Source organism: Castor canadensis, chromosome 4 (assembly GCF_047511655.1).
Source record: "Castor canadensis chromosome 4, mCasCan1.hap1v2, whole genome shotgun sequence".
NCBI classification, from domain to species: domain Eukaryota; kingdom Metazoa; phylum Chordata; class Mammalia; order Rodentia; family Castoridae; genus Castor; species Castor canadensis.
The window spans coordinates 118,196,546-118,222,877 of NC_133389.1; positions in this window are offsets into that span (position 1 = coordinate 118,196,546).

Here is a 26,332-nt window from a genome sequence, read left to right on the forward strand (position 1 = left end):
GACAACAGAGCTATCTGGTTTAATGAGCTATGGGTTAGGAGCTAGTCATTTTGGGAGCACTGATCCTATAGGTTCTTTTCTCTTGGAATTACTCAAAGATCCTGTTACCACAGCACCCCTCGTGCCCTGTCCCCAACACAGCTTACCCAGTTTTGTCATAATCACACTGGGATAACTGTAGTGAAGTTCAAAGACCTAAGACAGACTATAGCTATTGAAACTGGTTATGGGGAAATGAATGTCTGGCTGGAATGGATTAAATATTCTGTACACATACTAAGTAAGAGCAATTGCTATGCATGTGTGACAGGGAGACTGGAACCCCAAGTTGTCTTTTCCCCTTGGGTTGTACCACTGACTCTGTTGGAATGGTGTGCAAAGTTATCCTCTTCCAGGAAAGGACAGCCTGGGGCAATGGGTCTTTCAGTATATTGTATCAACTGTTTCCCATGATAAATGACCATGAGAGGCTAAAGCTGCCTCAATCAGGATCCCATCTAAAAGCTCTAACTTTGTCTCTTGCTTCTCTAGGTGGGGGGAAGGGTTAGAGTTTCTAGGGAATGTATCTGGGTGCAGTGAAGGCCAATCCTTTGAAGAGATGAGCAATAAGTCTGCTCTAACTGTGGAGAGTGGAGTAAGGGAAGTCTATGAAGACATAAGCACAGCTGTACCCAATGTTCTGTAGCCTGAGTTTGGCACAACCCCAGCCACAGAATAAGGCTAGAGTAAAATGCAAAGCAGCTGTTTTTCATAAGAAATAATCCGTAGGTTGAGATTTGGCATAGTCCCAGCTGCAGAAGAGAGCTAGAAGGCAAGATGCAGTTCAGCTGCTTTTCCTATGTTGTTTACATTTAGAGAAGAAGGAATGCAGGTTTCTCCTGTTACAATGTCATGCCCCTCCCTGAGAAATACTGCTCCACCTCCTTGTTTACCACTGGGTATAAAAGACTCACTAAAGGAGGACACTAGGCTTTTGGCTTTGGCTTTTTGGATGTGGGAGGCTTTTGGAAGGGAGGATTGCTGGAGGGAGATTGCTGAAGTGGGAAAATGAATTGCTGAAGGGAGCATTGCTGAAGAGAAAAGAATTGCTGAAGTAGAATTGTTAAAGGGGACTTGCTAGCAAGTCTGAGGGCTAAGATTTTAAGAATGCTAAAGAGAACATGGGACAGTGCAGGTCTGCACGGAGAACTTTATACATAGGCTTTAGAAAAGCTAAGCTAAAGAGAACATGGAACAGTGCAAGTCTAAGCACCAGGACTTCAAGAGGCGTATTCAGTTTTTAGACGCAGCACTTCAGTCCAATTGGCTATCCCTTTCAGTCTGGCATTTCAGAAACTCAAACCTTCCCTAACCAAGGAAAGACAGAAATGGGATCTTATTTCCCCTGGAGGGTCATTTTACTCCATGTCTACATAGATGCCATTGGGGTCCCAAAGGGAGTCCCCAATGAATTCAAAGTAAGGAATCTAATAGCAGCAGGATTTGAATCAGAACTCTTCTGGTGGCCCACTACTAATAAAAACGTGGACTGGATTAACTATATTTATTATAACCAACAGAGATTTGTCAGTTATACTAGAGATACAGTGAGGTCAATTGCAGAACTAGGCCCCGCCAGTAAGATGGCATGGGAAAACCAAACGGCTCTAGACATCATTCTGGAAGAAAAAGGAGAAGTATGTGTCTTGATTGGGGGTGAATGCTGTACATTCATCCCCAACAACATAGCTCCAGATGAGACCATAACCAAGGCTCTCCAAGACCTGACAGCCCTGTCAAATGAACTGGCTAAGAACTCAGGGATGAAAAACCCATTCACTAACTAGATAGAGCAATGGTTTGGAAAATGGAAGGGGGTGATGACATCAATCTTAACATCCCTTCTTGTTGTATTTAGGGCAATGACTTTAGATGGGTGTTGTGTTATACCTTGTATATGGGAACTAATTCTTAGATGCATAGAAACTGCCTTAACAAGACAGACTCCCGTATCATACCAATTACTGTTGAGTACAGCTGAAATACAGAGTTTAATAATGTTAAATGAGTTTAAAGAAAAAAACAAAACAAAAAGAGATGGGGACTGTGAGGAAAAGTCTTTTCTATTAAAGTGTGTTGCCATCTTAACTGCTTGTAGTTCCAAGTTCTTGTTCACTGAGCTCTACTTTCACACAAAAATTACTACCTACCCCACCCCTAAATTACAAGTGTAGCATTAGCCAATCATGAGCAGATTGGGCACACCAACTCAACCAATCCATGTGAAAAGTACAGGGCCCCACTGCATCAGGAATAAAAATGTGGACCTGTGGTCTACTCCTCATGCTTGCTGTGCCCATGTGCCTAAGCACCCTTCTGCACAAGTAAATTTTGCCTCCCCAAGAAAATTCTCTGTTCCTGTGTCTTCAATTGTGACTCCAGTGGTCTTCTAACTTAAGGGAGAGTAGTAGAGGGGATAAACTGATTAAAGTACAGCATATTTGTGGGTGAAAAACCATGGTGAAAACCCTTTGAAAAGTGAATATATACTTAAAAAGTGAAGGACTAGAATGTAAAATAGGTCCCATTAGGGTGTGAATAATAGTGGGAAGAGGAGGATGAATGGAATGGGTAAAAGATGTATGGAAAGGAATATGATTGATGTAGTTTATATATTTATATGAAAATAGAACAATGAAAACTGTTGAAAACATTTTAAGTAAGGAGGAGGAGAGTGAGGGAGAATGACAGTGGGGACCAACCCAACCAAGGCACATTTTAAGAATATATCAAACCGTCACAATGAACTCTCCTGTGCAACTAAAATATGCTATTAAAAATGTTAAATAAAAGAAAAACACTGAAAATTTAGTAATACAATTTTTTAATTTCACTTTCCTAATTCGAAAAACAAGGCTAATAGCAATATCTGTCTCATAGAACTGGTGCCAGAATAAACTAATTAACTTATAGAATTGTATATGTGTTATGTATTCAATAAATAAAAGTAGCTATTAAATAAATCTAGGTAGAGAAAATGATAATTACTAATAATACATAAATTTACATGTCAAACGAAAATATGGTCTGTCTACTGCATGATCTGTGTTTATTATTTTATTATTTATACAGTAAGACTTAGGCCTTGTTAGACCCTGTGGAACTGGATTAAGGTGAGTGTCTATTAATCTAATGGAGCTGGTGAAGACCTTTCCATCATGTAATGCTGGCTTCCTTTTTTGAACTCATTTGAACCACAAGGTGAAAGACTTAATAATTCTTTTGGGACCACCAAAATGATGAAGTAGGATTGCCTGTTAATTCTATACCAACTTGAAAAACACATAATTTATAAAAGCTCTAACAATGAAACTCACTGCCGTGCATAAACAGTTATGTTAGCAAAAGCAAAAAGGGGAATAACATAGGAGAAAGGGAATGTTTTTAGAGTCTTAGGTCACCAATATTCATTTTGGTACCAATAGTATCCTATGCAGAAATATGTATTTTTAAGCACATAATGAAGAAATACTATATAAATACAAAGTTCTTTCCTGGAGTCAACTGAGCTTTATTCCTGTTTACAATTGTTGAAATGCTATAGGTGTATAGAGAAATGCCTTGATACAATTTGTGCCCTTAAGGAGGCTTATAGATAAATGAGACAATTTGAACATAAACGTACATGGAAAAGGGCAGATAGAAGACAAAATACAAAGGGTACGATGCCTTGTGGGTACATAAACAATTTTATAATGTATTTTATAATGTGTATTAATAACAGAGGTGGAACTATTGAAGTAATTCCCTAGACATGCAGATAAGAGCATCTTGAAATCACTGAGAAATTGTCTCTTAGCAGAGCAGATCAACTTAAAAAAACTCACAAAAATATCTCATTGAAAGTGCAACTTTTAGAGGCACTATAAATAGTGACAATTTATTTCATTAGGATAAATTCTCCATTGTCAGACAAGGAGGATATAATCAGAACTATTTTGTATAGTTCTAAATGAAAAAGCACCCTCCATTCAGAGGTATTACAGATCCAGGCCTGAGACTTGGATGGTAATTATGCCTGGGAACAGAAGCAACTGTTAACAAAGACAGTGATACACTTAGAGCAAAATATACTGCCAGGCACCATGTTTTGTATCCAACTTCTAGGCCAGACTCTACCAGGCTTCTAAGAATTCTCTCCAAGAAGACCCTGCTCACTATTAAAGTTTAAATAGTCTTAAGAACTGTATTCCAGAAGACATTGTTAGCAGAATGGAAAAATATGGCACATACTATATTTATATTTATATTTATATTTATATTTAATAAACTACTTGTAACAAACACATATAAAGAACTTTCAAAAATCAATAAAAAGAATATGAATAATGCACATTTAAAATGGGCAAAAGATTTAAGCAGACACTTCAGCAAAGAAAATGTATGAATAGCAAATAAGCAGATAAAAGATGCTCAACATTGGTCAATGGGAAACACAAATTAAAACTGTAATGAGACACCACTAAACCACTGGAACAACTGAGATTGTGTAATAAAGCTAATAAAATCAAGTACTGGTGAGGATGCAGAGCAAGTGGAATGCTCATTTGTTACTTTTAGGAATGCAAAATGGATAGTCACTTTGGAATGTAGTTTCACATGAAGTTAAACACAGCCCCCTAAAAGAATCCCACATCCCATTTCTAAGCATTTATTTATGAAGTGAAACAAAAACTTCTGTTCACAAAAAAATCTGTATGTAAATGGTTGCAGTAGCTTTATTTGTTATCACTGGATAACAACTGGAAATGGCTCATGTCTTTCAGTTAGTGAATAGATGAACAGGGCTACATCCATACAGTGGAACACTACTCAGCTATTAAAAAGGATGGATATTAAATTAATTATTATAATAAAAAAAGAAGTTTCATCCTACTTCTGAGCTGTCAGTGAGTCTTGTCCTGCCCTTATAATTTCCTGAAGAAACAATGTGCCCCAGAACCCATCAGACAACAGGAGGCAATATGCTGTAACAGTTTTGGTCTCAAAACCAGTAGATCCTTTTTACGAACTTAAAGGGAATTGTTTCAGCCTCTGCAGTTGCTGGATAGTGGGTGGAAGGCTTAAGTCAGGTGTTTGATCATTGCATTTCAGCATGGCCACAATGCAGTGTGGTGGGGAATGTTTAGGAGCAGAAAATGTCTTATTGTGGCCCAAAAAAGAATGGAAATAATTTTGCATACATAAGTGTCACAAATGATATTAGAAACATAGTTCTAAATTGACTGCAAACATAGGATGTTTTCTGCCTAAGCTAAGGTCTTAAAGGTCAACAGTCAAAGGATGCTAAGTAGCCCTGTATTCAGAGGTGGAATTATCAGAGAGCTAATGAAGTTTAATTTCAAGGTCCTTCAGATGCACAGGTCACTCCCAAGGTCCCATATTTGAGAACATACTAAATTTTTGTTTTCTTTTCCTTTAAGAGGTCTCCTAGAACTGTTTATGTTTCAGGAACTGAAAAATTTGAATCTTCAATGGGAAACCAGGGGTTTTCATACAGGGGTAAGTGTATTTCTGGGGTAGCAACATTTCTGAAGAGGGATGTGGCATATATGGTCTTAAAAATATGGTTCACATCCATATCCTCAACTTCACTCTCCATATATATATATATATATATACCTGCATGTGGATATGCATAGATACATACACACATATATCTTTAGCATATATTTATATAGATACCATGATCAGCTTTCTTCTAATATGTGCTTCTGGCATGGTATACAGACTTTCCACAGGCCCCAAAGTAGCAGGTCTATGTGACCAAGGACTGCAACCTCTAAACACATTAGTAAAAATTAAAAATTCCTTCTTTAAAGATGTTTATCTCCAGTATTTTTCCACAACAAGTGGCACAAAGCTAATACAAGCTCTTTTTCTAAAAATGATGCAGGAACTAATCAAAATTAAAAATAATTAAAAACAGCTTTTCAATAATGGATTATCATGTGAATTTTGCTATAAAATTCAAGAGTTCTAAGGACAGAAAATCATTGCTGTAAAAATAGTCCTTTCTTATTTATATGAAGTAGTTTTCTTATGATTATATCTACAAAATATAGGAATAAATTTGTTGCTGAATCCTATGTGATCCCAAGAATAAGTAATATCCATTGATGAATACATAAACTACTTGAGAATAAAAAAGCCTAGCCCTCTCATTAAGGAAAATTTCCCAATAGGATTATACTTCTACCTTTGAAAAAATAATTGTTAACTTCTATAACATATCCAAGAATGTTTGATCAATTATAAAGTAATACTAATTGCAAAGAGGACTAAATATAGAATCTTAAATGCTTAAGAAATTGTGGTTATGCTGGGTGTTATAGTGCATGGCTGTAATTCCATCACTTGGGGAGACTGAGGCAGGAGAATCACATGTTTAAGACCAGTGGCCAGTCTGGGCTACATCTTGAGATCCTGTCTCCAAAAAAAGTGATCATATTAATTTTAAATCATAGTGTGATTTGTACTCATACTTTACTTGCAAAGAAGTATTATAGGGTGATCAGGAAAATAATTTCAAAAACAACAATATACTACATTAGATAAAACTCATAGAGGGAACTGGAGTAAAAGGTTGGATACAAAATTTTCAGCTACTAGAAAAGACCCAGTACATGTATTTTTAAAGATTAATTGTGGGTATCAGCTTGCTGTGATAGATTTCTTTGAATATGGTAAAAGAAAAATCAAACAGATTTTGTTTTGTATCCTTAGCAACTACTGAATTTGAATGTAAAATTAAAAAGCTTATCACCCTAATTTTAAAAAATATAAGATATCTAATTTAAAATACAGGGTTATGTGAAAGAAAGCAAAAGACATTGGTTCAGTCTGCCTAAACACATCTTTCTATGCTGAGATATTGTGAAGCCATTTCTCCAGTATCAGTTAATTAGGGACCTATCTACCTCCTGCTAGGACAAAAAGTTTCTTTGGAGACAATTGTCTACATCTCCATTCCCATCTCTGCCCAGAGGATGAGCAATGGGAGGGGTTTTCTCCTAACCCCAAGCAAAGTGAGAGTGTCTTCAAAGAGAGTTTATATATGGACTCAGGGTCTAATGTGTGAGTCCCTGGGGCAGTGCCTGACAGTGTGAGGCCATAGCCACAGCTGATCTCCCTGACCACAGAACCAAGTGAGAAAGCAGACATGGGAAAGGACAATAGGGAGTGTTTTCTGCACACAAGAAATGAACCTTGAGTTTAATCCCTTCCATCACAGAAATAAATCCAATAGTATAGGAATTTCTGTCTGTGCTTTGGTTTGTTCTTCTATCCTTAGGACTTGGAATAGTCCTTTGCCAACAGTAATTGCTCACTTAATAAATGACAGATATATAGATAGATAGATACATTCATATATGCATATATCCATATAGGTATAAATAACTGTCTTTATATACAATAAATATATATATTTAATAAATAAATTTAGGAAGGATCCAAGATGGTGACTGGGACACAGTTGAAGACTGTGTGAACTCTGTGAATCAGGGACCTTGCTGAAATTCTGGATACACACTTGGTTGAGCTAAAGCACCAGGAAGAGCCAAAATTTTGGCACTCTAAACCCCTAGCTCATGGACGGCTCCTCCACACCACAATTTACTAACAGAAAAGCTGGCTCTGCATGCCAAGACTAGCCCTATAGGCCTGGGGAAATGCTGCTTTGCAGGCCATGGGATAACTGATCCTCCAGCCCCACTACTCAACCCCACCAGGCCCACACTCCACAGGCCCCTATGATCTTCCCCAGGCTCCTACCCCTCAGTCCCACCAAGCCCACAATCCACAGGCCTGAATGATTTCCACTGGACCCGTGCTCCACAGGCCCACAGGATCTAAGCCAGACCTGCATGCCTCAGGCCCACCAGGATGGTGATCCACAGGCCTGCATGATCTCCACTGGGCCTGTGCACTTCAGGCATGCCAGGCCCATGCTCCACAGGCCTGCACAATCTCCACTTTGCTGGTCCATGCCCCTCAGGGCAGCCAGACCCATGCTCCACAAGCCCACTAGATTGCCTCAATGACAGGCATCTGCCTGCAGGCCCGTGGGGCCCTGCCCACCTGCCACCCACAACAGGAGGGCTCTGAACCTGCCTAGGAGACACAGGCTGATAGGTCTAGTTGCTAAAGGTGTAACACCAGAACTATTAAGATTGAAATTCCACTGTTCCTGAACTGGTGATTTTTTGTTTGTTTATTTTTGGGTTTTTTTGCCTTCCTTTAAAGGTTTGGCTGTCTGGTTTGATGTTTGATCATCCACCATCTCTCCCTGCTGTTTTCCCTGGTTCTTCTTCTTTTTTTTTCCCTTCTATTTTTCTTTCTTTCTCTTTTTTCTCCTTCTTCCTTGGTTTTGTTAGTTTCACTATTGTAACTCAGCTAACACTTAATTACACATAGTCCAGAGACAGAAATGGTAGCAAGTGGAAATATGGGAAGACAAAAAAAGGATAGAAACCATTCTTCCTCCAAAAATAAATTAATACAGGATTCAGAGGAAAATGAAGAAAATGGATACCCAGATACAGACTCCAAGAAAACAAAGATAAACTATGCCAAAGAACCCAACAAAGCCTACAAGAATACTCTGAAAGAAGAAATCCTGCAAGTAATCACTAAGAATTTCATGGAGATGTTACTAGACATGGTCAATCAAAATGTACAAGAGGCACTCAAGAAATATCAAGAGGACAAAAATAAAGAATATGAGAAAACACAAAAACAAATGAATGAAATCATAGAATCCCTAAATAAACATCAAAATGACACAGAGAACACCATAAATGGATAAATGAATTAAGGACAAAAATTGACAACATTAAAGAGGAAGTGACCCATGATATGGAAAACCTCAGAAAAAAGAATGAAACATAAATACAAAACAAAATGGAAGACCATTCCAGCAGAATAGAACAAACAGAAGACAGAATCTCAGAACTTGAAGATGAAATGGTAATTAAAGGAAAAACCGAAAAACTATTAGTCAAACAACTCAAGACCTGTGAAAGGAATATGCAAGAACTCACTGACTTCATTAAAAGACCTAACCTGAGAATCATGGGTATTGAAGAAGGAGAAGAGGTGCAAACAAAAGGAATTTGTAATATATTCAACAAAATAATAACAGAAAATTTCCCAAGAAAACTATGCCCATCCAGATACAGGAAGCCTCCAGAACACCAAACAGACTTGACCAAAATAGAACTACCCCATGACATATTATTATTAAAACAACAAGCACAGAGACAAGAAAGAATATTGAAGGCTGTAAGAGAGAAAAAACAAATAACATACAAAGGTAAACTCATCAAAATCACTGGAGATTTCTTCATGGAAACCTTCAAACCAAGAAGAGCATGGAGTGAGGTCTTCCTGGCACTAAATGAAAATAACTTCAACCCTAGGATACTCCACCCAGCAAAACTATCATTCAAAATAGATGGAGCAATAAAAGTCCTCCATGATAAGCAGAAACTAAAACAATATATGATCACCAAGGCACCAGTACAAAAGATTCTCCAAGGAATTCTAAACAAGAAAGTGAAAGCAAACAAAATCATGAAAGGACAGGCAATACCAAATCACAGGAGAAGAAAAGGCAAGAAAGTAGAGAGTAACATTGATTCAGCTGCACACAATCAAACCCTTAATCAATAAAGACAACAAAATGACAGGGATCACCACATACCTATCAATACCAACATTAAACAATAACAGAATTAATTCCCCATCAAAAGACAATGGTTGGAAAACTGGATTAAAAAGGAAGATCCAACAATCTGTTGCCTACAGGAGACCCATCTCATCAATAGAAACAACCACTGGCTGAGAGTGAAAGGCTAGAAGAAGATCTACGAAGTCAATGGCCCCCGTAAACAGGCAGGGGGAGCAATACTTATCTCAGAAAAAGCAGACTTCAAACTTACATTGATCAAATGAGATAAATAAGGACACTCTATACTAATAAAAGGGAAAATGCACCAAAAGGAAATAAAAATTATCAACCTATATGCACCCAACATCAACACAACCAATTTCATCAAACACACTCTGAAAGACCTAAAAACATATATAAACTCTAACACAGTGAGAGTTGGAGACCTTAATACACCCCATCACCAAAAGATAGGTCATCCAAACAAAAAATCAATTAAGAAATCCTAGAACTAAATCACACCAGAGACCAAATGGGCCTAGCCAATGTCTACAGAATATTTCATCCAACTGCTGCACAATATACATTCTTCTCAGCAGCTCATGAAACTTTCTCCAAAATTGATCATATCTTAGGGCACAAAGCAAGCCTCAGCAAATATAAGAAAATAGAAATAATCCCATGCATTCTATCTGACCACAATACATTAAAACAAGAAATCAACAATAAAAACTGCAGTAAGAAACATGCAAACAACTTGAAGCTGAACAACACATTGCTTAATGATCAATGGGTCATTGATGAAATAAAAGAGAAATTAAAAGGTTCCTGAAAGTTAATGAAAATGAAAACATGACCTACCAGAACCTATGGAACACAGAAATGCTGTCCTAAGAGGTAAGTTTGTATCCATAAGTGCATATATTAAAAGGACAGAAAGATCTCAAATCAATGACTTAATGCTACAGTTCAAACTCCTAGAAAAACAACAACAAGCAAACCCCCAAACAAGCTGAAGGAGAAAAATAATTAAAATAAGGGCTGAAATAAATGAAATAGAAACAAAAAAACCATACAAAGACTCAATGAAACAAAAAGTTGGTTCTTTGAAAAATAAATAAGATTGACAGACCCCTGGCAAACCTGACTAAAATGTGGGAAAAAAACCCCAAATCAGTAAAATCAGAAAAGCAAAAGGGGAGATAACAACAAACACCACGGAAATCCAGGAAATCATCAGAGATACTTTGAGAGCCTATACTCTAATAAATTTGAAAATTTTGAAGAAATGTACAGATTTCTAGATACTTACAACCATCCAAAACTGAATGAAGAGAATATTAATCACTGAATAGATCTATAACACAAAACAATGTTGAAGCAGCAATTAAGAGTCTCCAAAAAAAGAAATGTCCAGGACCTGATGGATTCACTGCTGAATTCTATCAGACATTTAAAGAGGAACTAATACCAACCCTCCTTAAACTGTTCCATGAAATAGAAAGGGAAGGAAAACTGCCTACCTCATTCTATGAAGCCAGTATTACACTCATCCCAAAATCAGACAAAGACACTTCCAAAAAGGAAAACTATAGGTCAATCTCTTTAATGAATATTGACACAAAAATCCTCAATAAAAAAATAGCAAACTAAATCCAACAACACATCAGAAAGATCATTCACCACAACCAAGTTGGATTCATCCCAGGGATGCAGGGGTGGTTCAACATATGTAAATCTATCAATGTGATACACATTAATAGAAGCAAAGAAAAAAACCATTTGATCATCTCAATAGATGCAGCAAAAACAGCAATACTGGAGGTATCACAATACCCAACTTCAAATTATTATATTACAAAATAATAGCAATAAAAACAACATGGTACTGGCACAAAAACAGACATGAAGACCAGTGGAACAGAATAGAGGACTGGACTTGAATCCACACAAGTATACCCACCTTATATTTTGACAAAGGTGCCAAAAATATACGATGCAGAAAAGACAGCTTCTTCAACAAATGTTGCTGGGATAGTGGTTACCCGTCTGCACGAAACTGAAACTAGATCCATGTCTATCACCCTATACTAGTATCAACTCAAAATGGATCAAGGACCTTAATATCAGATCCAAAACTCTGAAACTAGTACAGGAAGGAGCAGGAAACACTTTGAACGTAATAAGTATAGGCAAAGACTTCCTCAATAGAATCCCAGCAGCCCAGCAACTAAGAGAAAGCTGGACAAATGGGACTTCATAAAATTAAAAAGTTTCTGCACAACAAAAGAAATGGTTTCTAAACTGAAGAGACCACCCACAGAGTGGGAGAAAATATTTGCTATCTATACATCAGACAAAGAACTGAGAACCAGAATATACAGGGAACTTAAGAAACTAAACTCTCCCAAATCAATGAAACAAAAAAGAGATGGGCAACTGAACTAAACAGAACTTCTTCAAAAGAAGAATATCAAATGGCCAAAAAACACATGAAAATATGCTCACCATCTCTAGTCATAAAGGAAATGCAAATCAAAACCACACTAAAATTCCACCTCATCCCTGTTAGAATAGCCATCATCAAAAACACCAACAACAGGTGTTGACAAGAATGTGGGGAAAAAAGAATCCTCGTACACTGCTGGTGGGAATGCAAGCTGGTACAACCACTCTGGAAAAAAATTTGGAGGTTTCTTAAAAATCTAAACATAGATCTGCCATATGATCCAGCAATCACACTCCTGGGGATATACCTGAAGGAATGCGACACAGGTTACTCCAAAGGCACCTGCACACCTATGTTTATTGCAGCACTGTTCACAATAACCAAATTATGGAAACAACCAAGATGCCACTACTGATGAATGGATCATGAAAATGTGGTATTTATACACAATGGAATTTTACTTGGCCATTAAGAAGAATGAAATCTTGTCATTTGCAAGTAAATGGATAGAACTGGGGAACATCATTCTGAGCGAGGTTAGCCAGACTCAGAAGACCAAAAATCATTATGTTCTCCCTCACATGCGGTCTTTAGATCTAGGGCAAATACAGCAATGTTGTTGGACTTGGGTCACATGACAAGGGGAGAACACATAAGTGAGGTATGTGGATAGGTAGAAAACCCAAAACATCAAAGCATTTGGTGTCCCCACTCCAGAGGAACTAATACAGAAACCTTAAAGTGACAGAGGTCAACATGAGAAGCGGATCAGGAACCAGTGTAAAGATCAGTTACAGTTGAATAAACATGGGTTATAACACATTTGTACAGGAAAGCAAGACTAGCAATTTCTTTGTATAGCTGTCCTTATCTCAACTAGGAAAAATGCTATGTCTTTCTTATTATTGCTTATTTCTGCTCTTCAATGGAACTGGAAAAAAGTGAACAGGTTCTGCCTGGAAGCAAGGGGGGAGTGGGGAGAGGCTGTGGGCAGGGAGCAGGGGGGAGAAATGACCCAAACAATGTACGCACATGTGAATAAATGAAAAAAAAAAGAAAGAAATAGCACTTATAATACATATGAATCAGCAATTAAATTAAATAAATGATAACATTATTAATAAATAAATAAATAAATTTATAGAATCCTAACACTAACATCAGTCTTACCTATCTGCCTACCTTTTGGGAACTAGGTCAATCCACAAATCTTCTCAGGCTGCTCTTGCTTGACATCCTGGGGTCTCCATGGGTGAGCTTTCAATAGCAATTATGAAGCCTTTATCTTTATCTTGGGTTTCTTGGCCAACAGTATCTCAGGCTCTGCCCAAAGGAAGTCAAAATCCTATGCTGATCTGAACCAAAATCTAGCAGCTGCCCACTTCTGGAGGATAAGAGGGATCTAGTTTGAAATTAGAAGGAAGGGCAATACCTCTGTAGACCATCAGAATATCTAGAGAAAGTAATAATTCTAGTGATGTTACTTCATTTTAGAGGGATAGATTGAACAAATTTGTTCATGGATAATAAAAAAAAAGTGTAGTTGGTGGATATGTGTGATTAGAAAAATCTATAATTGGAAAAATCTTGAGGAAAAAATAAGCATGTTGAAACATGGTAAGTCTTATAAGGTAGAGAAAGTATAGAAAGACTTTTATAAACACCCCAGATTTTGTGTGTCCTCTCTTTCCTGTCTGCTCATTTCATTTTTGGGATTCTGTTATGGATGTGGCTGAATAGTCAGATGGACATATTTCCATTACTGACTATGTTGCTGGATGGCTACACTACCCTGGGTGAGTTGCTCCACTTCTTTAGACCTCAGTTTTCCCATTTGTAAAACTGGGATGATAATAATTACTAACTGATGGGGTTATTGTGCGGACTAAGTGATATAACACTCAGAATGCATTTAGAGCAGTGATGATTCTAATAGTGATAGCATAATAATTATGCTATTTAGGCACACAATTCTTATACTATTGTCAACAGCTGTATATTAACTTAAAGGTTGATGTTTAGAGATTTAAAAAATTTGGGTTATCTTCACAATGTAATTATTTCATTAAAAAGTGGCATTACCTTTTTTCCCCCAAATTTACTAACTAATGATATCTTTATTCAAAATACTTAGATTTTAAATATTATTTAGATTAAGTATATTTGAAATTAAAATCAATTCATATATTTGTATGCAAAATAGAACCATTGGAGACAGAAGTTTGTTGCAACAGGGCAGTGTTGGAATGTATTCTAATTGGATAAACATACATAGAAAGCAACATGATTTTATGATAAATATTAATTCTTCTATGTGATGCAAAATTGTTTAATTTTAAATAATTAAGTGTTTCATATTTGAAAAAAGAATAATTTTGGTCAAGGAGGTTCTGCTTACTTAATTTACTTCCTTTCCTTAAGCACAAGAAATATTAGATATTTTGTATGTTCAACAAGGCTATTGTAAAATCGACCTTCTGGAGTAATGATCAGCCTTGCTGGTGACCGACAGTTCATGTAGCAGTGTTAGAAATCCTACTGTTAGGAGAAGTTTAGGGCTCCAGAATATTGGGTTCTGGGAGTTGACTGGTATTGAGTAAAGGGGAGGGGAGAGAAAAAGGTAGATGATAAAAAAAAAAAAATCTTGCCACAGAAATGAGGCATCCGTATTGCAGATTCAGAGATCAAACATATGAATTGTCTGCCTGACTTTTCAGTAGGCTTTTTATGTTCAAATCAATAGCTCTTCCTGTCTCTCAGTAAACCGTTTCTTCTGTTTCCCCACTATGCTCTTGTAATTGCTTGCTGCTTTTTGTCATTTTAGAGCCATTTCTTGAATAGAAAGACAAATGCCAAGGAGTCTGCCTAATAGTTTTCCTGGAAAATGCAAAGGAGTTTAATGCTTCATGTGCTGTGACTCAGAAGCCTAACTGGTGCTTTACACTACCAAGAAAGAGGCCTGGAGAGAAATGTGAGACTGGCACTGCTGTAACGTAGAGCAATGGGATTGTTTGGTTGAATCTCATGTTCTACCTGATTTTTCAAAGTATTGCTTTCTCAAACCCCAAATCTTTCATTTGTTGGGAAGATTTCTTAGAAGGTTTTACTTCATAATAAAGAACAGGTTTTCTTCTCTGCCTATTTTCACGACAAATTTACTAATGTACTTCATCTGTCTTTACAGAGTTTTCTGGTTGCAATTTTCATTGTCTAAAAAGCAGGCAGGCTTTTGAAACTGCTTCTTGCAGTCAATTCTGCTCTTCCCTGTGCAGTCTCTTAGAATCTTCTTTCTAAGAGGACCTAAGGCTTGGCATCCAGGCTTGGATTAGCTCAACTCAGACAAAACACAATGAAACCCATCGTGAAAAGGACCAATCAAAGCACTGAGCAAGGCTCATCAAACTAGGAACTGGGTATACTTTAAAGAAAATAAAGCACTTGGTTAACCTCTGCCTCTCTCATTCCTCTTACACCACAAACACCACACACACACACACACACACACGCACACACATGTTTTTTTTGCTTTCATTACTACAGTTTAAAAGAAACGCTGTGTCAGTGTTTTGATGCATCCAGAGACTGAATGTAAACAACATGGTACAACTCGAGAAACTGCCATCATAAAATATTTTAAGAGGCAGAATAGAGTAAAATAAAATAAAAATGTCTTTTTATGTGATATCTCAGAGTAATTCAGGATTTATGGTACCTTAACCTTTAGAATCCAAAATATTAAGCTATGTTTCTTAGAGATAATAACTCGGTTGTCCCTCACTTATGTGTCTTAGATAAAAGCCTACTGCCACAGAATCCATGAATGCTCAAATACCCTTGCGGGCCTTTAGTAGTAAATCTTATGGAATAGCTTATGGCCAATGTAACAGCCCACAGTAGCCTGCGAATATCATGAATTCTAATAATACTTACATCAGTAGAAACATGAAGTAATGTCTCCATTGTAATTAAATGATGTATTTAGAGCAGTGGACTAAATGGTCCCCTAGTGTGTTGGTGATATATTCTAATAGTCTTCTCTTTACAGCCCCACACGGTAATATTCATGCTTTATTCTGGAGGGCTTTGCTTCTGACTGAACATTTGAATTGCAACATTAAGTGGTAAAGTGGATTACACCCAGACCCCATGAATATGGATCCTGATCAAGAAACTAAGTGCTTAAAAAAATAAAATGTTACTATTTAAATAGAGTGATTACAAAAACATTTTTACATGGAGGAATGTCGGAGTCTTTTGCCCTGCTTTTTATTCTATGTCCCAGAAGCAGAACATTTTCACCACAATTAAAAATTTAGTAGGTGAAACACCAGAACTTAAATCACTGTAATTTCTACTGCACTTATTGAATTTAATTTGGGCTGTTTGAGGTACAAATTAGTTTTGATAATAATTACTTTATACCATTTTTAAAACATGTTCGTTCTTCAGACTATCGTCAACCACAGAGTATGTATGTAGGAAGAGGATATCTGTTACCAGGGCTGAAAGGAAATTACCCTGCTGTTGATTAGTTAAAAGCGTCACATTTTGAATTTTCATTCTTTGTTTTTGCCTTGAATCAGCCACTAAAGCAGTAGCTGGAGGCAGTAAGAGCCTAGGGCAAAGCTGAGGGCACTTCAGTCTATCCAGGCTAGTGGGTAATAACAAGTCAAAGGAGGATCCATCTGATTTGGTAATCACAGTCGACATTGTGCCTATGTATAGTAGAAAATGATGATGAAAAAAATAGCTTATATATGTATTTGAAAAAATCAAATATCTATAGTATGCTTTCTATTGGTTAATGATTATCATAGTTCTAAATGTTTAAAAATACATTTTCTAAGAATAAGGAAAAAATTCTACCCACTGTTAATAATGATTACTGTACTCTTTTTTTTTTCCAGCCAATGTGGATTTCTAATGACAAATCACTAAGTATACAAACAACTGCCTTTTCGACTTGACTGAGTTAACATTGACATGGGGGTATGTACATTGTGCGTGTGTGTGTGTGTGTGTGCTGTGTATTTGAGCACACGTTTGTCTATTTTAGGTGCTGTGACTTTACGTGTACTGAGCACTTGCAGAAGCACTATGCATGTAACTGAAATTATGTATGTGACCACATTTTTTGCTCAGTTGTTTTATACTTAAAGGCATTTGACAAGCCTTATTTCTTAAATTTGTCTTCACTGAATATTAAAATTTGGCAACTGTTCTGCAAATCTGAGAATTTAACAATATGCCCTTGTTTATAACCCACAACTATCCTCTAGTAGGGTGATTTGGGGAAGTTTACATTAACCTTTTTTAAAAACATTACTTTAAAAAGTACACTTATGTTATGCTCTCAATGTTTTGCACAATGCCAGGGAGCTTTCCATTTAGAGTGTACTAAAAAACTTTGTGCCCTAGAAGAAAAGAAAATCAAATGCGCAGGAACATGGAGACACTGGTCACATTCAGCACTCTAGCTAAATGAAGAGCTCTTTATTTGGCCAGTTTAGACTTGGCTTTGGTTGCCAAGCTAATTCTTTGAGTACCACCCTTGAAAATCATGCTAATGAGGCTCTTCACTTCATCAAGTAGGATTGTGGACCTTTTTGTCTGCATCATTAAGGCCCCAAATTGCCCCATTAGCAAGGCCTCAAATTGCCCCTCAGGGTCAATATTTAATGCAGGTGAGTTTAGGTTAACTACCATCAGAACCCTCTGGACAACAAACAATATGGAGTACCTGTTATAGGGAATATTCAGTTTCTCCCTAAATTTCCTTTGTAAAATACCAATTTCCATATTGGAATTATGTTTTAAATTTATTTGGGAGAAAAACACATTAGGTTTATTTTATGTTGCTGGTTCCAAGAGTGAACTTTGAAATGGAAGACAGAAATTCTTCCCTTACGAATTTCTTGCCTGTGGTTCAGAAGCTTTAATTTTTCCATCTGTAAAATGGGGCTAATGATCCTTTCTCTCAGGAAACTTTTGAGAACAGTATTGCCTTCAAAGTAAGAATGAAGAACCTAAAAACACACTAAATTAACAAAAACTTAGCAAGTTCTTACAGACTTTTTCTGCAAGATTTTATCAACTTAATGGCCATCCTTATTAATTATTGAGTTAATATTCATGAAAAGTTAGAATTGTAAGTAGTAATCCAAATGTATACAAACTTAAAATTCAGAATAGGATTCTGTGCCATTAACATTGAGATAATATGTGAAGTGGCCAGAATGTTGCGCATTTAAAAATGTAAGTATAACATTTTTCTTACTCATTAAAATTTGAAGGAGGAGGGAAAGGCAAATGATTCTTCCTGTATCTCTATTGTCCACTGGGCTTCCTGAAAACTGGGTAATACTCTATTGCTGCTAGTTATCTCTAGAGACTCTCAGTGTTTGGGGGAAATAGCAATTATCTCCCTGAGCATGCTCAGCAGAATCCACTGGTGATGTCAGGGCAAGAAACCTTTCATATGTAGCAACTGAAAGATGAGAGCCTTGGTTACAGTTTCCAGCAAGTATGTGAAACAGAAGGCTCCAGATTATATTCCACATCTAAGTAGACATTTATGTCTACTGTGTTAAGGTTAATTTCCATGCATTTAGGGCCCCTGAAATCCCCATCACCTCTGTGGCTGGTACCTGCAAAGTCAGTTTTGCTACTGAATGGGGCCTCAATTAAGAAGCACTTGCTGGTGTCCTTCCAGCAATATCTTGTGAGTTTGAACAATTTTAGTGAAATAAATGTAACAAGGAAAAATGAATTCTCTTTAGCTTCTATTCAACCAAAATTAGCCTCCGTGGATCCTGGCTCACAAAAGCACCACGGGCTTCTGGCTGTGCTCTGTAGCTGTGAAATAGAATCAAGATTCCATTAAGCATCCTAAGCTGCCTCCTTCTCCAGGGCAGACAATAAAAATGACAACAGGGGATTGTCCCTCAGCTGGTCTAACAAGGGGGTGGGTTCTTTTCTAAATGACTAGATGTCTGTTTAGCTGAGGGAAAAATTTAAAGGGGCCATGGGCCAAATTTTCTTCAATTCTTTGGCTCACATGTTTGATTCTAGGTCATCTTAAGAAACATGTTGAATTCTACCTCTCTTGGCATTTAGAGGCCATAGTGTCCTCTCCATCAGCGGTTTTAAGAATTTGTGTGTTGAGACAAAGAGGCCAGATAGTAACATTGTTCGATAAGAAATATCAAAATTTTTTGCAATTTTACATGGATTATTGGTCTTGTCATATTTTTTCTCTTAACTCAGGAGTAAAGAATACCGACCCCCCAAGTCATACAAATTCTACATTTGAGATGGATTTTCTGCTTTCAGTATATCCTTTTTATGAAAAAGAATTGCTAATGGATACACTTACAAGAAAAACTGTATTTTAATGTGAACACAAGGGGAATTGGGTTTGTAAACTTGGCTTTGTAATACCCTTGCAGATTCCGGTGGCCCTCATGGAGAGTTGGTGATTCTTTTTTCTTTCGGGGAGACCACTCAATAGGCTATGACCTTGAAGAGACATTTTTTGCCAGGAGTCCCCAGTCAACTTCTCAGTTTCTTCCCTACATCAAAAGTGCAAATGTGTAAGAACATTTTTTTCCCATCCAAGGATAAATTTGATATAACTTATTCAGACTTCACATGAATGTGATTAAACATTCTTTCTTTATCTAATTGGCCTGGTAAATAGAGTTTTGTATCTCCCTTGACAGATGTCATCAAATAAAATTTAATATAGCTAGTCAATGACTATCAGAAAGTTTAAAAGTTCATCATCCATTCATAGTAATTGTACAGTATTCACATAGAGTTATAAATAACTATTTCATGGTGACTTCTCTCTTGCCTCAATCAAAATTACCGGCAGGAATTGATATTATATAATCCATGGTGTCAGATACTAATGGTAGTAGGAAAGTAAATCATATTTTCATTATTGAATTGCTAATACTTAGAGGTTATAATATTCCATATACAAAGTCTTTAATAAGCAATTATTTATGTGTTCAGTTACTGGATGTTGTTAAACCAAAGCATTTCTCCAAAACAAAGTAAAAATTCTATTCAATAATTCTTTCTACAAGGTAATTCATTGGTGTAGATTTCTACAAAGCTGTACAAAACAAGTGTTGCATATTTGTTATGGCATTTTTGCTAAAATATACAAATAAACCAAATGGCACTGCATATATTAAAGTGTGAATTTCCCCTTGTAAAAATACCACAACTGATTCTAAGATAAGGGGATTGGTTTTCAACATTTAAGCTGTGATCTGAATCTAATGGATTTATGATCAGAAAACCTGAGCTCTAAAATTGATTTTGTTATTTCTAACTTGCTATACAGTACCAGGAAAAATTCTGAAAAATCCTTGGTACTCAATATTCTTATTTGTAAAAGGATATTTTTACTACCAAATATTTTATCAATTATTTTGTGAATTAACATATTTTGTCAAATATCATTATAAATACAGTAGGTTAATTAAATTACCAAATTATTAACATCTGAACTTTCATAACTGAAGTAGTTAGTTACTTACAATTTTTCAAGCAATTGTTAACTACAGCTCCTAAGCACATCTAATGGATGATAAGGGTTCTTCTCATTGTGCACTGTATCTTCTTGACCTAAAACTAATTCAGATATAGCTAGATGAATAAAATCACCAGGTTTTTTATAAGTTTATAAAATATATTACAAATTATATTATTTATCAAATTATGAATGTATGCATATTGCCTTAAAAGGTTATTCTGAAGCTAAAGTTAAAGGAAACAACATTTTTATATGTTTACTGGTTTGGTTGTATTTTTATTTTATACCTACTAGTCAAGACTTCTTTACTTTCTGGTAAAAAAAAATCTTGTGGTTTAGGTTCATAATACTAAAACTGAGTTGAAATACACATACAAGCACAGTGATGTTTTTAGATTGGCCATTGCTGCGTACATCTCATGTACTGTTGCTTTACCTTACTCAGGGTAAGTTCATTTAGAGTAATTAAAAACCAATTATCTGTCATAATCCTCAGTAACTTCAGATTTTGCTGAATTTCCCAAATTACTTCAGTTTCAAAGTTTCAATATAAATATCATGTTTTTAGGTACCATGGACCAGTTGGTCACTAAGTCTGGAAGTAAGCAAATGCATTTTACATTAGAAAAAAAAAGTGCTCCACATAAGATGAAATGATAAAGCCAAGTTTACTTTTTAAAATTAGAGATTAGGCCAGTTATTCCTATATGTCAAAGAAGTTGGAAATAAAAAAAATTGCAACAAGTGGGTATCACTGGAAACTTAGTCTCTAAGGTCAACTGATGTTCAGAGCTAAAGATATCATTTTTATATTCTCAAGAAAAGAAAGAAAATTTCATACTTTCAACTAAAGGTCTAAAGTTCTGCTTTCAGCAAATTGTAGAATATCTACTAAAGTGATTTTCAAAATTAGCTTATTTATGGAATCATCTATTTGAATAAAATGGGGTAAGTATTTCAAAGTCTAAAACAGATCAAAGCTTCTCAGTATGAATGAGAACCTTGTCCGGTTGACAGGTTTTCCTCATCTCTTGGAGGTAGCCCATGGAAGAACTTTAACAAAATCTTAGGGTTTGGGTAGCACAAATAAAAAGCCATTGGTCTTAATTGTTCCAGACTAACCCATAGATTGTACAGCATATTTCTGTAAATTAGAAGCAATTCTCCTTAGGTGAATGTGGCCCAAAGGCTACATGTCACCTTAAAAAAATTGTGCTCACAATTCCAGGTGAAACCTCTAGCTTTTGTGGTTAAATTCCCCATCCTTACTTATCACATGGCAACTATTTGATCACTCTTTCTGTAGCCTTAGTGTATAGTTACCCATTGTATAGTCTGTATTTTGGAGGAAAAACTTGGGGAAATGAACCCCTGAAACTCTGGAAACAATCCTCATGACAGGGATGTCTGACATCCTGAAAACTAAGAGCATGGTTTGCAGAAAGAAAGAGCAAGCACTGGCTGGGCCCATCATTTTGGCCCTGAAAAAACTCAGCTCATGGTAAGGAAAGACATCTGCAGAGAAGTATCACAGTGGAGATTTTGAAAGCATTTGGGCTCATGGTAGAAGCCCCTTTGCTTCTACCTAAAGTTGCATTGAATTTCACCTCTTGTAGGCTGACAGTGCACAAGGAGGGAACAGATAATGGAAACTGAGGACAGAGAAGGTACTGTCAGATAATACTTGCAGGAACTGGGTCTCTTGTCTAACCATACATCTGTGATATGGCAGGAAGGATCAAAGGATTAATACCTTGAACTGTCTCTCTTCTTCCTTTCTCATCTCCTGTTGTTGCTTTCCATTGGCCAAACCCAGCCAAAAGCCAGAGGAGTGGGGAGATGGATTATGTGTCGACACAGATCAGCTTCAGGTACAAAAAGTGGGTCAGATAGAGAAAGGTGGACAGGGATAATGGCGGGAAACAGAAGAGCTCTCCCACACTACTTCTCAATATTGAAGTAATCCAATTTACAAAATGTTTCTTTGCCAGGCTGTATGACTAAAGATTGGAGAGGTGGAGGCTATTGCAAAATAATAAAAATGTTATTTATGTCTCACAATGAGTTAATAATTCTGTGTATTGTCTGTCCAATCTATAAAGACTGAAAAGTTCCAGGTCAGAAATATATGAAAAGTAGTTTCTACATAGTATTAGGTTAGGGAAGAGAATAATAATTACTCTAAGAGTGGGGACAATTTTTGAAAATGTGCTGCAAGTCAATGAAGTTTGGAAGTGTTACCTGTTAGCTCATTAAAGGCTTTGAAAAGTCCTGCAATAATAAGGCAATTTCATTTTGTTTATCCTGAAGCAACAACCAGAAATAGAACACTATCGAAATAGAGAAGGCAGAAGCTATGGAAACAGCCCAAATGTTCCACAATTAATGAATGGATTAAGAAAATGTGCTATAGGGTGAGGATAGGTAAGACACCTAAAAAATTAGCTAGCATTTGTTGTCCTTAATGCAGAGAAACTAAAGCAGATACCTTAAAAGCAACTGAGGCCAATAGGAAAAGGGGACCAGGAACTAGAGAAAAGGTGAGATCAAAAAGAATTAACCTAGAAGGTAACACACACGCACAGGAAATCAATGTGAGTCAACTCCTTGTATAGCTATCCTTATCTCAACCAGCAAAAACCCTTGTTCCTTCCTATTATTCCTTATACTCTCTCTACAACAAAATTAGAAATAAGGGCAAAATAGTTTCTGCTGGGTATTGAGGGGGTAAGGGGGAGAGCGAGGGGGTGGAGTGGGTGGTAAGGGAGGGGGTGGGGGCAGGGGGGAGAAATGATCCAAGCCTTGTATGCACATATGAATAATAAAATTAAATTAAAAAAAAAAGAAAATGTGCTATATATGCACAATGGAGTTTTATTCAGTCACACAGAAGAGTGAAATTATGTTGTTTGCAGGTAAATGGATAGAACTGGAGAATAACATGTTAAGCGAAGTGAGCCAGGCTCAAAAAGTTAAAAAGCCAAATGTTTCCCCTCATGTGGAAGCTAGACCTATAAGTTGAATGGGTATATAAGTACACATATGATCACACACACACATAAACATATATATATATATATAGTGGGAGAGAGAAAAAGATTGTATTAATGGGTCTGTCTGAGGGGACTATGAGGGGTGGGTCATGGAAAGAAAATGTTAGAGAATGAAAAATATTGAAACAACCCATCTATATGTGAATATAATACAAGGTACTGGACCATAAACTGTTGAAAATTAGGGGAGCATGGTGATAGAGAAAGAGTAAGTAATGGGGGGACTTAATTTGATTAAAGCACAGTATGTACAGGTGTGAAGTACCAAAGCAAAACTCCCTTAGACTATCAATATGCACTTTAAAAATGAAGGGCAGGAGGGGAAAAATAGGTTATTTCTGGGGGTGAGTAATAGTAGGAGGGAGGTGGGCATAAGGAAAATGTGAACCAGGGTGAATATGGTGGATGTATTTTGTATTCATATATGAATATAGAAGAATGAGACCTGTTGAAATTGTTCTAAGAGCAGGGGATGGGGATGAGGAAGAATGAGAGAGGGGATGAATCCAAATAAGATATTTTGTAAGCACATATGTAAATATCACAATGCATTCCTCTGTACAACTATTGTGCGCCAATACAATGAAAAAACTAAAGGAAATAGAGAAGGCAGGTAGAACTGAACTCTCATCTAAGCCCTTATTTGGTGTATGTACCTCTCCTATTTTTGATGGTTTACATGGAAGAAACAGTGATTTACTTTGAAATGTCATAATGTCTTCTCAGTCCCAATGCTATGAAATTTTGTTTGAGGACTATGATGTTGAGAGACTTTTTTATGAGGGAGGGACTATTGGGAGTGGAACTCAGAATCTTTGCTAGGCAAATACTCTTATCTCTTCATCCACTCCTCTAGCCATTTTTGCTTTAGATATTTGGGAGATAGGGCTTTTCACTTGTGACTGGGTCGGCCTGGACCATGTTCCTCCTATTTACACTTCCCACATAGATGGGATCACATTGTGTTCCACTATACCTAGCTATTGGTTGAGGTAGGGTCTTGGCAACCGTTTGCCTACCAATCTCCACTTCCTGAGTAGGTGAGATTACAGGTGTGAGCTGTCACATGGAAGCTTTTGTTAATTTTCTTGGAAGGAGGAATAGAAGCTTTATCTTCTAAAACATGAATGCACCATAAACCCTCAATATCATGCACTGATGTGTTATTTTGAAAATTTGTTTACATTCAACAGTTAAATTTTATATTTTTCCTTCATCGGAAGTAATGTTTAAGTTTGTACAGTCTCCAATAAGGTATCACAAGTATTTCAATAGTAAAGCATTTTCTCTTCTTATATTGCTTAGATAAAAATATTCATATTGCTATAGAAATTAGAATTTTAAAAACATTCTTTCTAATGAAAATGGTTTGTCCTGATACTAAGTCTGTCTTTCCAGGAGTCTTTTCCTGTACACACTTCTTGCTTTAGACCCATTCTACTCCTTGACCCACACACTTGACCCAGAATTGGCCCAGAGTGCCTTCAGTCAAGCCACTGAAGAGCCTTTCCATGAAAGGAAACATGACTGGAGCTTAGGAAGAGAACAATTTTTTTTCATGGATAGCCATGGGTTCCATGCTCCTTGTAGCTATAGTCTGATTCCAAGATGGAAAAAATGATGGCAGCAGGAGAAAAGAAGGATAATAGGTAAGGAAAAGAGAAACAAGGAGAAAGAGCCAACACATTTTTCTTTTGCTACCTGAGTAGTTAGAATTGACATTCTATCACTCACAACTGAAAGTGATTTGATGAGCAAACTAAGGAGTAGCAATTTTTGATTCTTTGATATTTATGCCAGGTGTTGAATCTTTCATCTAGCAGCTCTCTATTTGGAGGTAATTCACTGTAGGGATGCTGATTGTAGATAAAAATCCAATTCTTTAATTTGAATATACCAAAACAAACACGAAAAGGTAACTCACTGTAGTGACGTTGATTGCAGCTAAAAATTTTTTTTTACTTTATTTGAATATACAAACAAAAGAAAAAAAAATTTGGCCCTACTTCTTGGAGTGGGACCAAATCCAAGAGCAACATGGCCCCAAAAAGCAGTAGCTGTAATGTAAACGAAATTCTTTTTTTTTTTTTTCTTTTTTGTATTGGGAGATTGAATTTAGAGCTTTGTGCTTGTTAAGTAGGAGCTCTGTCACTTTATCTGCATCCCAGACCTTTATGTTTTGGTTATTTTTGAGATAGGGTCTCACTCTTTGCCTGCACTGACCACAATACTCAGGTGCATACCGCCATGGCTAGACTCAAATGGAGATCCTCCAAATCTGCACTTGCCAAGCATCTAGGATTACTGCTTGAGTTACCAGGCCTGGCAAGAAATTCTTAGAAAGCAAATTTGTTACATTTTTTCTTACAATATGAAGAAACTTTATAGACTGTAAGGAAAAAATGTATATATATGTTTTCCAGATTATTCACGGTTATAAAGGCTTTGAAGAAAAATAATTAGAACTCAATAGCCTTTGAGGTCTGTATGTACACAACAGATTAGTAACAAAATTGGAGTATTAATTATTGAGCAGTTTATTACTACTAGTTGAGAATTCTGGTTTTTAT